We start from the raw sequence: 13,963 nt of genomic DNA, 5'->3' as shown, positions 1-13,963 counted from the left end.
AGACCCTCACCAAGGGCTTTCTAGAAGGAAACTTATTTTTGTCTGCGTCCTTTGTGAATATTTGCTGCTGGGTTACGGTTTCTAGAGGTGATCGCGATTTAAGGGCATTGAAGATCCTAAGGGGTCGGCGGGGGCCGGGAGTGGGGGGGTGTCCGCGGAGACTTGAGCCCTTCTCTTTCCAAACACATGGCCCAATGTCCCTCCAGACTAGAAAGTGTGGAATTTTCCCTGCTAGTGAAGTTACAGATGAGCGTGGGGGGCTCTCAGAATTCTTGGAGGTGGAGGGAAGGGAAGGGAGGGAGAATGAGACCGTCCCTGATAGTAAATCCATCGGGATTCAGATAACTTTAGGGTTCAGAAAACTGGAGGAACCTAGAGGTGGCTCCAAGCCGCGACCTGGGACCCTATGTGGACGCTTTGATTCTCTGCTTTTCTTGGGCAGTGTTGCCAAAGCCTGATGAGTCCTTTAGTCACTTGAAAAAACGATTCTTCAAGACAGTGAACCTAGTTTGGGTCTGAATTTAAGATGAGGAGAGATTTCCCTTTGGCCTGCAGCTTGGTCAGCTCTCATATCCAGCTCTGCTTTGTGATCTTGGTGGCCCTTGCTGTCACTCAGCCTCATTCTTTTTACCCTTAATCATGGTCCACATTACTGAGTGCCTTCCAGGTAGGTTACTGGGCTAAGGTCCCTGCCAAGCTGCCTAAAGTAAATCCCCCAATAATTAGGGAGTAGGGATGCTGTTAGTATCCTATTTTACAGATGAGGAAACTGAGGAACAGGGAGGTAGGGCCTCTTTGCCCAAACTCACAGAGATACTGTACTGAAGAATGAACCTAGATCCCAACTAGAACTGTCTGCCACGAGCTCCTAAACTCTTTACCACGGTTTTATACTGCCCCCTGTAATCTGGGAATAATAATACCTCCTTCCCAGGATGGGGCAGAGATTAAATGAGAGAAATATGTGCCAAGCACCTGGCAGGCAGTGGGCCCTGGATAAACCTTGATTCCCTTTGCTTCTGGCCAGAACCACTTCCCCATTCTCCTGGGACTCACCTCCTTAATCCCCTCTAGTCCCTACAGAGGGGACCTGATCCATTGCCGGGGGTAACCGTTCCAAGAATGAAGATACAGTGTCTATTTAAAAAGCCCTTTGGATTTAAATTGAACAATCCCCCCCCTTTTAATCTGCACACTTTTAACGGCTCACTTCATGGACATTAATTTTAATGGGACGATTATTACCCTGTTTGGAAGCCTGCCCCTTGAAACGCTGGGCTCGCAAGGTGGCGCTGGGTCGGGTCCCAGCCGCTTGGATGTTTTCTGTAGTAAAGAGTGTAGCCTTGGCCACGGGGAGGTGTCATTTAGCAGAGGGAGAAGGGGAGGAGGTGATGGAAAAGTGGAGACACCGCACACACACTCTGCACCTGACAATCCCTAATTTGCTCACGCTAGAGTTGTTCTGGCCTATCCCACTATTCACTGCCTGGGGACCTTGGCCTTGAGATGAGGAGCCTCAATTTCTTCAACTGTAAAGTGGGAATAATGATAGTACCTACCTCACAGAGTTAAATAAGATCAGGCTGGGAGAGCCCTTAATTAGCATTTAATAAATGCTGGCTACTGTTAACATTTTAAAGTCGATCATGTGGTCACTAAACAGTATGCTCTGAAAAATGTTGGAGAGCCCACATACAGAGGGTCCCTGGGTAATGACACAGTTCTGTTCCTATGACAGTAACATAATCCAAATTTTAATGTAAGTTGAAACACACTGTAGCCTAAGTCACTTACCTATCCTAACACAGTTGTAAAATCATAATCTAGAACATAAAAACACAACTAAGCCACAGAAAAAGGAAAAGGACATAAATATACTGTACTGTACACTCTACTGTATTAACAGAAAAAGAATGACATAAAAAATGAGTGTAAAAAAAAGTATGATGCTAATGGTGTAAGCTGAAACACATCTCAATTTTTTAGAGTTTTTACGAGAGCGAGCATCATAAACTCAAAAAGTTGTATGTCGAGACTGTTGTAACCCAAGGACCCCCATACTCAAATACATACAGTTCCCCTGTTGTGAATTAGTGATCTTGTCACTGATGTTAAGTACTGTTCAGAAAAAGCAAATTCTTTGGGGGAGTAACAATATGATGTTCTCCTGACACTTAAAAAAAATAAGTTTTTTATTTTAATAATTTAATAAACTCATAGTATTTACTCTGTGTCAGGTGTTGGTCTACGTGTCTTAGACATATTAACTCTTTTAACCCCCTTAACAATCCTCTGTCCTAGGACAGGCACTATTACAAGTCCTATATTATGGATGAGTAAACTGAGGTAGAACATTTAAATAATTTACTCAAGGTCATACAGCTGTCTGGCCCCAGATTTGTGCTCTTTAGTATTATGTCACCATTGGGGACTTGGGAAGACGGAGGGAGGCTGTTATGGGGTACCTGTGGGCCTCCCCCCAATTCCTCTGTGGAAGTCCTTAAGCCCAGAGCCTCAGAATGTGACTGTGTTTAGAGACAGGGTCTTTAAAGAGCTAATTAAGTTAAAATGAGGTCATTAGAGTGGGGCTCTAATCCAATATCACTGGTGTCCTTATAAGAAGAGGGAGAGACACCAGAGGCACAAGGAGGTGGCCATCTGCAAACCATGGAGAGAAGCCTCAGAAGAAACCAATCCTGCCAACTCCTTGATCTCAGACTTCTAGCTTCCACTGTGAGAAACTAATTCTCTGTTCTTTAAGCCACTCAGTCTGTGGCGCTTTGTTGCGGCAACCTTAGCAAATGAATAGAGGCCTTGAGAGGGGGAGGGGCGTCCTAAAAGGGATATTAGAACCAAATAGTCAGGCTGTGGCCACCTTTACTGCCAGCCATGTGCTTGCATGTCTGGGTCCCTGAGAAGGGCTGACGTCTAGAACAGTTCACCTGTTCCCCCTTTTCCTCCTCCGTGCCCTGTTGGAGACCTTTAAGGGAGGACTTTTAGGTGGTCATTTTGGGAAACAGCTCAAGAAATCCAGTTGATACTTTTATTTAAAGAGAACTTTCCCTACCAGTTGCAAGGATGTGAAAACTCTCTCTTATAGTTTAGAGAAGTAAGACCGATTTTTCTAGTCCATGAAGACTTCCTATGGTACACCAGTACTTGGAATTGGGCAGAGCACATAGCAGGTGCTCAGTTAATATCAAAGAAAGACTCAATGAATGAATGGATGGATGAATGAATAAGTGAATGGTAAACATCCTAATTTGTCTCTCTTTCAGACAAACACAGTGATGTACATAGAATTGACATAACCAATAACATAAAAACATTTCTTGTCCCAAATTATTCCTTTACCTCCTACAGAAATTAATACACCAGTGTTTTGATCGGGAAGGGGGGGGGGATTTTTCTTTAATTAAAACAATAATTACCTGTCCTGGTGTTTGAGACCAAGTGAGCTTTACCTTATGGTGTTTTAATTCATGTGACTTGGTGAAGTGGTAAATGAATGAACAGCTGTTGCCTCCTCCAAACAGCTGTGTTTCCTGAAGCCATGTATGGATGCCAAGGCTAGATCTGATGCCAGGAGTCAGCTTGGACTTGAACAACAGAGTTCTTGAATCAGAGTGGTTTGACACTCTGAGCCAGAGAGACCTGGGTTTGAACCCTAGCCCCACCATGCAACAGCTAGGCACTTTGGGCATATTTTTTCACCTCTCTTAGCCTCTATTTCCCCATCTGTAAAACAGGAATAATAATTATAGTATCACCTATTTCACTGTTGTGAGGAGTAAAAGAGAATGTATCAAGTGTTTAGCAAAGTGCTTGGCACTCAATAAATGTTAGTTATGGTCCTTGTTGACATATCGGGATTATTAAGCATCCACTTAGGAAACAGGGACCTTGACCCAAACCCACTGGGAAAACAAGAGGATTCGAATTTCAGCGAGTTCAATATTCAATTACATCACAGTTATTCCCAGGAAAGCCCCCTCCATTCAATAGACCCGGAGCAGGACAGCTCTCATCTCTCACATTTATCCTATTTCAATCCTTTGATACCTGCAAAGATGGGGTAGCCCCTTCTCCGGGGATCTCCTCATTATTCACTTGATACCTCTCCCTTAAGAATCTTTTTGTTGTAAGTAAAGAGGGAACAGCAGATGAATGTCCACAGCAAGGGAGAAAAAAAAATAGCCATCTCATAATGATAGTCTCATCAATACTTTAAGTGTAAAGGGTAAAAACCTCACTTAAATAAAACCTAATAGCTTGATTACTGGAGTCACAAGAGACAAGGTTGATGAAACTTGCACTCCCGCTGTGAAAATTCAGACATACTCGCCAGTTGCTCAGGCAGTAATCGTTTTTACTGAAGGCAACTGAGCCTGGTATAAACAAGTGAATCATAGCACTTGAAATTATACTGATAAGGGGGTAAATGAGGATAAAGGCTGAAGAACAATTTGGCAGACTCGGACAAATGGAAAATGCACGTAGCCTGTGACCAGGTAGTCCCATTTCCAGCTATTGACTCAAATAAGTGGTTCTCGACTAGGGACAGTTTTGCTCCCTGGAGGCATGTAGTATTTTGACATTTTGGGGTATCAAAATTGAAGGGTGCTATTAGCCTCTGATGGGTAAGAGCTAGGGGTGCTGCTTAACATCCTCCAGTGCACAGATAACAAAGAATTATTTGGCCCAAAATGTCAATAGGGCCTTGATAGATCAGTTAGTATGCATTTGGTACAAGTAACAGGAAATCCAATTGGTAGAGATTTAGATCATAAGGACTTTTTGTTATTTACCTGACACTCGATCCAGTGCAGCAGCTGAGAAGCTATGGTGTGTGGACTGCGGTCCACTGCCTGTTTTTTTGTTTTTTTTTTTTGGTTTTGGTCAGAATTTTATTGGATCGCAGCCATGCTCACTTGTGATTGTATTATCTCTGGTTGCTTTTGTGCTATACGAGCAGAGTTGAATAATTGCAACAGAAATTGTATGGCCTGCAAAGCCTACAAATACTACTATCTAGCCCTTTAAAGGGATAAATGCCCAGGAAAGAAAGTGCAGGGTCATATAATAGTTACAGGTTTAGTTTCTTGAGAATCTGCTCAATCGTCTTCCAGAGTGGCTGTACCATTTCACATTGCACCCAGCAATGGAGGTGTGATCCCAGTTTCCCTGCGTCCTCTCCAGCATTTGGCTGTTTTTTCATTTTAGCCATCCTGACAGTTGTGTCATGATCTCTCTTTGTGGTTTAAGTTGCTTTTGCATGATGGCCAGTGATGCAGGCAATCTTTGCCTGTGCTTCTTTGCTATCTGGCTTTCTTCTCTGGTGAGTCCTTCTGTTTCTGTAAATAAAGTTTTATTGGAACACAAGCACACCCATTCACTTATGCACCATCTACGTCTGCTTTTACTCTGTAACAGCAGAATGGAGAACTTGCGCCAGAAACTGGATGGCTGCAAGCCTGAGATATTAACAACCTTTGCCTTTACAGAGATGTTTTGCCAGTCCCTGCCATAGACGAATTAGAATTTATTTCTTGAGACTGGGCACAAGGCTATCCAAACAAAATCAGGGTTTTCTTGGAAAAAAAGAAGGATGTATGTGCTGCCCTGGAGAAGGTCTCACAGTGGTGCTCAGAGATGTTCATTGCAGCATTGTTTGAAATAACCAAAATTAGGAAACAACAAAAATACCCCTCAGAGGAGAGTACATAAATAAAATCTATATTTGTACTATAGAATACTGCTAGCTCTAGCCGGTGGTAGAATGTCAGCCTGGCGTGTGGATGTCCCGGGTTTGATTCCCAGTCAGGGCACAAAGGAGGAGTGTCCCTCTGCTTCTCCACTCCTCCCCATCTTGCTTCTCTCTCTCTCTCTCTCTCTCTCTCTCTCTCTCTCTCTCTGTCTTCCCCTCCTGCAGCCATGGCTCGATTGGAGTGAGTTGGCCCCAGGCACTGAGGATGGCTCCATGGCCTCTGCCTCAGGTGCTAAGAAGAGCTCAGTTGCTGAGCAATGGAGCAAAGCCTCAGATGGGCAGAACATCACCCCCTAGAGGTTTTGTCAGGTGGGTCCTGGTCAGGGTGTATGTGAGAGTCTGTCTCTGCCTTCCTTCCTCTCACTGAATAAAAAATAAAATTAAATTACATTTTAAAATAGAATATTGCTGCAATTTTCAACCTTTTTCATCTCATGGCATGTGTAAACTAAATACTAAAATTCTGAGATACACCAAAAAATGTTTTCTTTTGGCAATCTGATAAAAAAATAGGTATAGTTTTGATTGATTTATAAAAATCAGGTGCCTATACTTGTATATAAGGATCTCTGGTACCAAGAATTAACCAATCAGATGCAACCTTATTATGCGATGTGACCAATAAGATGCAACTCTATCATATGACCTCTATATTTGTGGTTCAAGACAGGGCATTCATACCAGACGACTGATGCTGTGTTGGCTGTTGTCATTTTTTAATTTAACAATCTAAGGGAAAAGAAGTCAGTGCCCCCTGATTAAATAGTCAAGTGTTGTGTGTTTTAAAAATGCTTGTAGCACTCTGGTTGAAAATCACTGAATTACTGTAAGGAATTGCAAGGTGTGAATTAGACACATAGATATATTTTAAAAACATAATCTTGACTAAAAAAAGGCATCCACAGAATTATTTGTGCAGTTTGATGCTGTTTATGTAAATTTGAAACACGCACAAAATAATCCTGTAAATTATTCATAGACACACACATATTTCTTTAAAGTAGGTGGAACAATGCCCATGAAATTCATAATAGTGGTTTTGCCTTTGCCTCTGGGAGTTGGAGGTAGAAATAGTAATGTGGCAGTTGACAAAAGGGACTTTGGGGACAATGCACATGCACTTACTAGGCGTTTAAACACATTTCCACGTATTTCAGTTTTAGGAATCTGATGACAAGGTTTTTAATAGTGAAGGCCGTTGGCTTTCTGCATTCTCTTTGCATGTCCGCATTTTACTTTGAGGTCAGGTACACAAATAAGAAAATATCAGACTTCACTGGTTTCCCTGGTTATTACAGGGTCTGATGTCTTTTTATGTATTGTTTATGCCTGCCCAGCATTTGCCCTCTGCCTGTGGGGAGCCCCCCCCCCCAATACTTTGATTCTGTGATGCTGATAGAGACTGCCTGTTTTTAAGAGCCTCTTTACTCCGTGGTCTCAGGAGAGGGCACAGAGGTGGGCAGCTGACCCAAAGTGGGCCATTACACCCTGCCCTGGCTTCAGAGGTTGGTGGGAGATGGAGGTGTGGCCAGCTTCCTGCTTCCTGCAGAAGCAAGGCCCATTCCAAGCTGTGGTCTTGTAATTATTCCTGGGAGCTCAGCCTGAGGTCTATTTCTACAGTCCTCGCAACAAGCCTGCAAGCAAGTTAACCCAGTGTAATCCTTCCTATTCCTGCTTAGAAGTGATTCTGTCCTGTATAGTTGAACACGGGTGTGTATTGGATTGGCAAATGAAAATCCGAGGCATTACTGAGTGCATGTTCCCAGAGCCCCTCTCGAGAGATAAAACAGTAAGGGGCTCTACAAAGAGGGTGATGCGTGGAAAAGAATAGATGAATTGACATAATACACTGGAATAACTCTGGCATGTGCTGCGATGCACTTCTCAGCACTCCTCAGCAGTGGTCCCAGGGACCAGGACACACCCCAGACCAATTACATCAGATGTCTGGGGTGGGAGCCAGACAGCAGTCGCTTTTACAGATCCTGGGGGGATTCCAATGTACGGCCAAGTTTGCGATGCATTTCTCTTAAGAAAGGAAGGATGTATTCCTCCAGGTGCTGTGAATGCTGCAGGAAGACTGCCCTCAGCTCTGAGTCCCCTGTGAGGATGGTCTCAGTTGAAGAAATTGCCTCACTCAAGACTGTTTTTCCTTCCAGGGGCAGTCTGCCTCCATTGACTCATCAATATAGGGGTATAAAGCCCTGGCCCCTGGGACCATATCATAGCTCAGCTTTTCACTGTGTCCAATTCTGCTTCCTTCTCGCTTCCATAAATGGTGATCCCAAAGTTGTCCCTAATACACCTCCTGTGTGCCAGTCTCCATCTGGAATTGGCTTCCTGGGAAACCCTGCAATAACTATGACAATAACCATGTGGTAGGTCTTCCACCTTTGTTTAAATGAAAGTTCTGGAATCTAAGTCAAAGGACAATTATGCCATCGACAGATGAATGGATAAGCAAAATATGGTCTATCTATACCAGGGGTCCCCAAACTTTTTACACAGGGGGCCAGTTCACTGTCCCTCAGACTGTTGGAGGGCCGGACTATAAAAAAAACTATGAACAAATCCCTATGCACACTGCACATATCTTATTTTAAAGTAAAAAAACAAAACGGGAACAAATACAATATTTAAAATAAAGAACAAGTAAATTTAAATCAACAAACTGACCAGTATTTCAATGGGAACTATGCTCCTCTCGCTGACCACCAATGAAAGAGGTGCCCCTTCCGGAAGTGCGGTGGGAGCCAGATAAGCAGCCTTAGGGGGCCGCAGTTTGGGGACCCCTAATCTATACAGTGGAATATTATTTAGCCTGAAAAAGGAAGGAGATTCCAATACACTCTACAACAGAGATGAATCTTGAAACACTATGCTGAGTGAAATAAGCCTGTTTTCTTTTGATTAGTGTTAGCACGGTATATTTTTTTCTTCATACATTTACTTTTAACCTATATATTTCTATATATTTAATGTAGACAACACTTATTTGGGTCTTATTTTTTGATCCACTTGGACCATCTCTGTCTTTTAATTTGGTGCTTTTAGGCGATTGATGTTCCAAGTGATTATCGATGTAGCTGAATTAACTTCTACTACGATATGTGCTACTATTTTCTATCTGTTGTCCTTGTTATTATTTCTGTCTTCCACTCTTTTTCTGCCTTTTGTAGTTTTAATTGATCATTTTATATGTTTCCATTTTTATCTCCTTTTTTTTTTTTCCTGAAGTTGGAAACGGGGAGGCAGTCAGACAGACTCCTGCATGCACTTGACCGGGATCCACCTGGCATGCCCACCAGGGGGCGATGCTCTGCCCATCTGGGGCATTGCTCTGTTGCGACCAGAGCCATTCTAGCACCTGAGGCAGAGGCCATGGAGCCATCCTCAGCGCCCGGGCCAACTTTGCTCCAATGGAGCCTTGGCTGCGGGAGGGGAAGAGAAAGACAGAGAGGAAGGAGAGGGGGAGGGATGGAGAAGCAGATGGGCATGTCTCCTGTGTGCCCTGGCTGGGAATTGAACCTGGGACTCCTGCATGCCAGGCCGATGCTCTACCACTGAGCCAACCGGCCAGGGCCTTTATCTCCTTTTTCAGTACATTGGTTATACTTTAAAATTTTCTTTTTTAGTGGTTGCCTTAGAGTTTGCAATATACATTTACAACTAGTCCAAGTCAACCTTCAAATAACAGTGTACAACTTTACTGGTAGTGTGAGTACCTTATATCAATAACAATAAAACAATCCCAATTCCTCCCTCCCACCCCTTGTGTGTCATTGCTGTCATTCATTTTACTTATATATAAGCCTTCTTAAACATATGTATACATGCATGATATATATTCATAAGCATATACGATTGACTACATTGTTACTATTATTCTTGAACAGCAGATAACAATTGGCACTGGTTCCCAGGATGGTTGCCACTTGTAGCTTCCTGCATCAGTATGTGGGGACTGTCTGTATTCACCTGTCTGTTCCTCCAATCCTGGCAGCAGTGGTTTGCCTGGTTCCCTCAACTCTCTTACAGATTCAAGAACAGTTGTTGATTTTTCAATCTGTTCAACTCTTTACTTGTTAGAATGGAGTGGAGACTTCCAAGGTCGTTGCCTGGGGAACCAAAAGTTAACCTAAGAATCTTAATCCAGTCTGGAGAAGGAGGAAGACAAGGAAGACGTCCTGGAGGAAGTGACGTCTCAAATAAAACCAAGTGAGAGGGAATGAGAGATCCAAGGAAGAGAGTGCACACTGGGGTGGAAAGGCTAGAAGAGGTTGAGCTTAGAACTGAGGAGGGTAAGTGTTGAGAGATCAGGTGACGGAGGTAGGCTGGAGTCTGAATCAGAAGGTCTTACATGGTATTGGAGAAATCTTGTGAAAAGGGACATTAAGATTCACAACACTGACACAGCTCCAAAGAACTCAGGTCCATTGTAGACATTCCTGACTGCATCCTCATGACAGCTCCTGTGATGTCCATGTGCAAAGTGCTTGAGATAATTCCGCCTGGCTTAGAGCACTTTGTAGCTATTAAGTGCCCATATAAATGGCAACTTATTGGCTCAAATATTTGATTTCCTATTTTTCTTTCCATTTGTGTGTCACCTGTAATTAGAGTTCCAAAGTGCTCAGTGCACCAAAGTGCTCAGAGTGATTTTTTTTCTAATAAAAATAGAAAGGAGAGGAGACTCATCTTCCTAGAAGATTGCAAAGTCGAAAAGACCAAGCAGATCTAGCTTCTGGATGGGCACTTGTGTTGAGATTTATGAGAACTACAATGCTATCCCTCACTTCTTTCTTAAAGGAGTGGATTAATCTTTCTGCTACTCGTGTGTGTGTATGTGTGTGTGTGTGTGTGTGTGTATGGTTGTGCCTATCCTGCTTATTTGCAGCCTCATCAGCAACACAAATATTTATTGAGCATCTCTTATATTTGGACACAAACTTCAGAACTACCCCTGCCCTCTCTTAGCTCCACCATTTGTGGATTAACTTGTTCATTTATTCATTTATTTGTTCATTCAACCAACCAACAATTATTGAGCACATTCTAGGAACCCAGTTCTGTGCTAGGGGCTGAAAACACAGGGTCAACAAGATAGACGTGGTGCCCACCCTCAGGGAGCCTACATTCTACTGGGGGTAGACACCCCAACAAATACATAATAGAAAAAACAATTTACCCATTGATGTAAGGGTCAATTTCAGTGCTACAGAAAAGTGTGCATGGACAGATTACTTAGCTGAGGTGCCTGGGGCGGCTTGTCTGTGGAGGTCACATCTCAGCTGAGAGATATAGGGTAAAGGAGCGGTGCATTGAGAAGTGATACAGGGAAAGTGTTTTAGGAGGAGGGGAGTGTGTGCAAAGGCCCCCAAGTTGGAAAAGGGCGTAGCTTCTACAGACTACAGGTAGGCTTGAAGAGGAAGATGTAAAATACTCACTGAACCTTCACCCACTGTGGGTGAATGCTGTCAAGGGGTGCAGCCACTTTGAACAAACCGTGTGCTGGTCCCTCAAATCACTAGAAATGATTTAACCCAGCCATTCCATTCCTAAGAACATATCTAAAAGGAATGAAAACATGTGTCTATACAAAAACCTGTATTTATGTGGATGTTCAGAGCAGTGTTATTCACAATTGCCAAAAGGTAGAGACAACCCAAATGCCCACCAATGGATGATTGAGTAAAAATGTGGTCTATGCAAACAATGGAATATTATTTAGCCATAAAAAGGAATGAAGTCCTAATACTTTATAAAACATAGATGAGCCTTGAAAATGCTATGCTAAGTGAAAAAAAAAGCCAATCACAGAGGACTTAGTATTATACGTGTCCATTTATATGAAATATCCAAAACAGAGAAATCTACAGAGACAGAAAGTAGAACTGTGGCTACGTAGAATGGGGGGAGGGATCAGGAGTGATAATTAAAGAAAGTGGGGTTTTTTGGGGGGGTGAAATGTTCTAAAATGTGGTGATAGGTACACATATCTGTGAATATTCTATAAGCCATTGAATTGCACACTTTAAATAGGTGAATTGTATAGAATGTGAATTATATCTGAATAAGGCTGTTTATAAAAAATTTTGCTATTTCAAGAACAATGGTGGTAACAGGTGTTTTTTAATGTATTTTTATATGATATATATATATCTTTAGATTTTATTTATTGATTTTTAGGGAGAGGGAGGGAGAGAGAGAGAAAAAGAAAGAGAGTAGGGAGAAGCAGGAAGCATCAACTTGTATTAATTGCTTCCCGTATGTGCCTTGACCAGGCAAGCCCAGGGGTTGGAACTGGTGACCTCACTGTTCCAGGCTGGCGCTTTATCCACTGTGCCACCACAGATCAGGCTATAAAATATTTTTTAAATTTTTATTTATTGACTTTTAGAGAAAGAGAGGGAGGGAGAGAGAGAAAGAGAAACATTGATATATTGTTCCACTCATTTATGCATTCATTGGTTGATTCTTGTATGTGCCCTGACTGGGGATCGAACCTGCAACCTTGCCATGTCAGGATGATGCTCTAACCAACTGAACTACCTGGGCAAGGCTTGAGGTGTTTTAAATAGTGGGGTGTCCTGGTCTGATTCACTTTTTCAGAAGCTCTCTGTGACTTATTGCCAGGAGGAATGAGAGCGGAGGAAGAGAGACCAGTGAGGGTCCCACTAGCGGTCCGTATGCAATGATGGTGCCTTGCACTTTGGGCTGGTCGAGTTCACAAATCAAAATACAGGACTCCTCCTAGTTAAACTTAAGTTTCAGATAGGCAACGACTATTTTTTAGTAGAAGTACATCCCACCTATTGCATAGAACACAGTAATACTAAGAGTTATTCTTTGCTTATCTGAAATTCAGATTTTGCAATGGGCCTACTTACACTAAAAAAAAAAAAAAGTAATGGTTTATCTGAAATTCCAACTTAACAGGGCATCTGTACTTTTGTCTGGTAACCTTCCTTGGACTAGGATGGTGGCGGGGGAGATAGAGGGGAGTGAACAGATTCAAGAAGTACTATGAAGGCAGAATTGTCAGGACTTCGTTGACATGAGAGGAAAGGGAGCAGGAGAACCAGGTTCCTACCCGAAGCATCAGGGCGGTGGTGTCATTGGCTGAGACAGGAAACACTTGGTTGTGGTTGCAAAGAAACAAGTAGGGAGGGATGATTTGGAATAATAATAATAAAAAAGGTTAGGGTTCTTATTTCATTGGAGTCAGGGTCAAAGTCATGCTAACAACAAGAATATCTTTTACTTCATGTGAGCCAGGACTGGGACAGCTCCAGGAAAAACTCCCGCTTGCATTGATGTGTTGCTTCTAAAGCAGGCGGGTGAGAAATTGGTTCCTGGAGTCTCAGGGTCTGAGCTGGAGTGAGAGGTCCGGCATCCTGCGGACCAAAGCCATGGCTTCTCCCTTTGGGGCCAGCGGTGGCTGAACAAAGCTTCTCTGATGAGGCTCAGGCTGGTCAAATAACACTGACCCTAGGACAGAACCGGTTTCAGAAGGCAGGGCTTTGGAACCAGGATGGGGAGATTTAAGTGTGTGTGTGGTGGTGGGGGTGGAGCGTGGCTTCAATAAGAGCAGGAGAGGATTTAGGAGAAAGAGAGGTACTGTGTGGTGTCTATGTGGGACCACTCTTTTGGATGACTAACTCTGTAACTGGCAGCTGACACTGAAACCAGTCTGCACAGCCTTTTTCTTTTTCTGTTTTGTTTGGTTTTTTTTTTTTTTTTTTTTTTTTTTTTTTTGTATTTTTCTGAAGCTGGAAACGGGGAGGCAGTCAGACAGACTCCCGCATGCGCCCAACCGGGATCCACCAGCACACCCACCCGGGGGCGATGCTCTGCCCATCTGGGGCATTGTCCTGCTGCAACCAGAGCTATTCTAGCGCCTGAGGCAGAGGCCACGGAGCCATCCTCAGCACCCGGGCCATCTTTGCTCCAGTGGAGCCTTGGCTGTGGGAGGGGAAGAGAGAGACAGAGAGGAAGGAGAGGGGGAAGGGTGGAGAAGCAGATGAGCACTTCTCCTGTGTGCCCAGGCTGGGAATCGAACCCGGGACTCCTGCACGTCAGGCCGATGCTCTACCACTGAGCCAACTGGCCAGGGCCTTGTACAGCACTTTTAAAAAAATAAAATTACTGATGGGAGAGTTCTCCAGAGCAGGCAAATTGTGTCTTGCTATGAAC

This window comes from Saccopteryx bilineata, chromosome 2, assembly GCF_036850765.1.
Source record: "Saccopteryx bilineata isolate mSacBil1 chromosome 2, mSacBil1_pri_phased_curated, whole genome shotgun sequence".
Classification (NCBI taxonomy): domain Eukaryota; kingdom Metazoa; phylum Chordata; class Mammalia; order Chiroptera; family Emballonuridae; genus Saccopteryx; species Saccopteryx bilineata.
The sequence above is the reverse complement of the archived record's forward strand: the minus strand, read 5'-3'. Positions refer to the sequence as shown.